Here is a 1,568-nt window from a genome sequence, read left to right as displayed (position 1 = left end):
CCATCATATTTGACTTCTTCTCTCACAGGTGGACCCCACTTTTCTCCTAACGGTAAAAAAATCAATTCTCAAAATAACTCTCAAACAGGCTCTTAATATTATTTTAAATTTTTACTCAATTTAAAAATCATTTAATAATACATACCAATTATAGTACCAAATGCAGTTTCAAAAGCTTAATAAAATAAATATACTTTTGAACAATAAACAAAATATATTATAATAGTGCTAATTGAAATATATGGAAAGTTTTTAATTTTTATTAATTAGTAAAAGATAGGAAAATGATTAATTAACTTAAAAATCTAAATAACTATTTATACAATAGCACAATACATTACAACCAAAGCAAATGTCCAATACTCTGTAACCAAGCCAAAGGTACAATGTACTAGAGTCAAACTAAAGGAATTCTTATTACATATCGAAAGTTTACAACAAAATCCTTTGAGTTGCTCTCTATAAATTAGTGGGCCAGTAAGTGGGTAAGCAACTTTTTGGACATTTCAATCTATTAGCCTAAAAGTTGAAAATTTCATAATTATTAATTTTTGGGCTTTTCAATCAAATTGACCTAAAAGTTGAAAACTTTATGTAGTAAAAAAAATAAAAATAAAATAATAATAATGCACGCTAAGGCGCGCCTATACAAGCCCAGATGCATCTTAAAGTGGTCAAACTTTTTGTTAACCGCTAAGTTAGTGCATAGGCCCTAGACGTGGCGTTTTTGCCACACCTCATACGTCGATAGCACCTCCAAAGCCAGCAATTCATAACACTGGTAATTAATAACCGGTGTATTCAATTTTAAAGGTTCATTAGTTGACGATGACCAGTGAGCAAAATACAAAAAATTAATGACTGACTTAAAAATTATTGTGTTTTAAGACGTATAGTGTTGAAAGTTAATAAAAATTATACTGATAAAATAACATTGTTAAATTTAATATTTAGAAGATATAAATTCTAAATTATTTTATTTTTCTAATTCCTGTTTTTGGGTTTTCTTAATATTCAAACAAACAGAACCCGGAATATTATTTTGACAGCATTATAAAGTATGTTTTACGAAGTTTATGAGTAAATTCTTCATTTATTAGATTATGTACAACTAAATTAGTAGTTAATAGATTTTATCCATTATTTTTCTCGTAACATTTACTACTTAGTAATTCAATATTTTATAATTACAACAATTAACATTAATTGTTATTCTCCAAGATTATTTAATGAAATGATTTCTACCAAGTTTGATTTTTAGATATATTTCATTAGCATTTTGGAATAATCCCGTTCCTCAATATTATTGATCTATTTAATGAGTTTCAAGAAAATTATTAATTAAATAAATCTTTCTAATATATCAGTTTTTTTTTTAATATTTTGATTTAAAACAAAAAATTAGTAAGTTTATAATTCTATTACTTAAATAATTATTCTTTTAATTCTTTTGTAATATTTCTCAACGAGGGAGTCAAATCATTGTACTTGTAAATTTACTTTATCCATATTATAAGGTTAATTTTGTTAAGAAGAGTAATTCAATAATCGAAACCCTCATATTTTTT

Source organism: Olea europaea, unplaced genomic scaffold (genome assembly GCF_002742605.1).
Source record: "Olea europaea var. sylvestris unplaced genomic scaffold, O_europaea_v1 scaffold3983, whole genome shotgun sequence".
Classification (NCBI taxonomy): Eukaryota; Viridiplantae; Streptophyta; class Magnoliopsida; order Lamiales; family Oleaceae; genus Olea; species Olea europaea.
The sequence above is the reverse complement of the archived record's forward strand: the minus strand, read 5'-3'. Positions refer to the sequence as shown.